Here is a 2,377-nt window from a genome sequence, read left to right as displayed (position 1 = left end):
ATATTAGATATTCAGCATTCGAAGAAGTCTTACTGTCCAAACGGCATAATTCCGAAACCGTAATTTTTGAAGTTTTAAAATTATGCTGAATTATTTTTTCACAAAATAGTAACAGAGTTCGTGCCTTTAGCGAATTTGTTGAGAGTTTATTGTAGTCATGAATATTAACCTGAGAAAATTCACCATAAATACTTCTTGGACGATATACCGTCAACGTTGTTTAACGTTTGTAAAACTCATCGAAGATACTAACCCTCCGAAATTGGCGGTTTCAAAATGATGCTATCTTGACCTGAAATTTCATTTGACCTATACATATAATTGGTCATACAATAAAAATCAAATGCTCATCAAAATCGATCAGGACCTGCTAGAATCGAATGGAAATCGTCATTTTTCATAAATTTCTCTCTACATTCGGAAAGTGTTATCCTCGTCATTAATCATATTACCTGTTTTAATCCACCTAGTGGTGCAATTGTGCTTGTCTCATTTGTCCAGACTACGATTCCATGGCTGGTTATGTTTAATACAATGGTGGAAATGAATATTACATGTATAGTACGATTTGCACATACATACAATGGATCGACAGCTACGATCTTGAGATACTATGTGATATTGAAACATCGCTTGAAACCAGCGGCGGATCATGGAGAAAGATCCGGGAGGTCCAGGTCTTGCCGAAAATTTTCGAATTGTTAAGAAATTTTAAACTAGTTTTAATTTTAAAGTAGCAACTCCTCAATGCATACTCCGTCCGGGCCGGTATGATTGACGATTTTTAGAGTGATTGCATAACCTTTCTATACGAGAAAGGCAAAAATTGTACCAAAGTCTAAAGACGTCAATTTTTGTCAAACATCTCAATGTTTCATGCATTTTAAAGTCATTTGGCATCCAAAATACAAATTTGATTTTGAAAATTTTTCATTTCAGTTTATATGGGAATTTGCTGTGTGATTGCACTCTTCAACTCGTAACTCCGGAACCGGAAGTCCAATCAATAAAAATTCAATAGCAGCCGATGGGAAGGTTGTACCTTTCATTTGAGACTAACTTTGTGCAAATCGATCCAGCCATCTCTGATTAACAGAGGTCACATTTTTTTCCACATACACACATACACACACAGACATTTTCCAATCTCGACGAACTCAGTCGATTGGCATATGACACTCGGCCCTCCGGGTCGGGATTAGATTGACGAATTTTAGAGTGAATGAGAAAGGCAAAAACATTTTTAGCAAATGTTGAAAGCTATGTATTTTTTTGGTGAGCCTATGTTTCATAGACATTAAATCAATTTTAACTTCACTTCCTATTAAATAAAGACCTTTATGACAGTACATCTCTACAAAGGCGAGATCAATTTGAAAATAAATCTGAGGAATATGATTGATTACAGAACTCTGGAATTTTCTATTGGAATGTTTTCAGGCAGGAATTTGATATTGTTGCTATTAGACAACTGTGAAATCAAGACCAATAGATCAGTTACATATCAGGACCCCATTCGGACAATTCATCAAAAGTCCTCATGATGTTTACAACAACAGGTTATCAATCTACGGATCAGATAATTGTTATTGTAATATTGAATTAAATCAGTCAGCATCCATAAATTTTCAACTTCAATCCAAATTTTTTTTTGGATGTGCTGGGGGGGGTTGTATTAACTTAAACCCCGAAACCTTCTCTTGGCTACGCCGTTGCTTGGAGTTATTTATTTCGCTTTTCATTTTCCGATATGTTTCAGATTGATCCGATGGTCATAAGTTAGAAAAATTGCAGTGAGAAGGTTCGTACAAATGAACATTTTTGCACTGATAAGTTATCAGTTCCTTCCAGACAACTTGGAAGTCTTCGGTGATTATTTCTAGCGGTTGTAGATAGAAAAATGAAATACAAAATTCTATTTATCGAAATAATGTTTGGCTTATTTCAATGGATTATAAAATAAATAGGCGACAAAGAGTAATCCACAAACAACAAGCCATAACTTTTAAAGTATTCAAAATAGATATTTGAAGTCTTCAGTAAAGTTATTCGCAAAAGTAAGAGCTACAAATTTGCTGAAGACATCATTTCGATATAATCACTTCCAAGAAAATTTGTGAAAATATCTCACTCATAGGGGGATTAATCAGCAAAAGCACAATACCGAAAGAAAGGGCATATTGTCTCCATTAAATTCCCCGAAAATACTATTGACCTAAAATAAGCAGTTTTGGCGTTAAAAATAGATTACATGTTTTTGGTCATATTTCTGGCAATGGGAAATGATAAAAATCTTTCGTCCGCATTTAATGTTAAATATCTCTTTTGATAATAGTCCGATTTCAACAATCTATAGCTTGTTCGAAAGGTAAGCTGT

Source organism: Topomyia yanbarensis, chromosome 2 (assembly GCF_030247195.1).
Source record: "Topomyia yanbarensis strain Yona2022 chromosome 2, ASM3024719v1, whole genome shotgun sequence".
NCBI lineage: Eukaryota > Metazoa > Arthropoda > Insecta > Diptera > Culicidae > Topomyia > Topomyia yanbarensis.
This window is presented reverse-complemented; position numbering follows the sequence as displayed.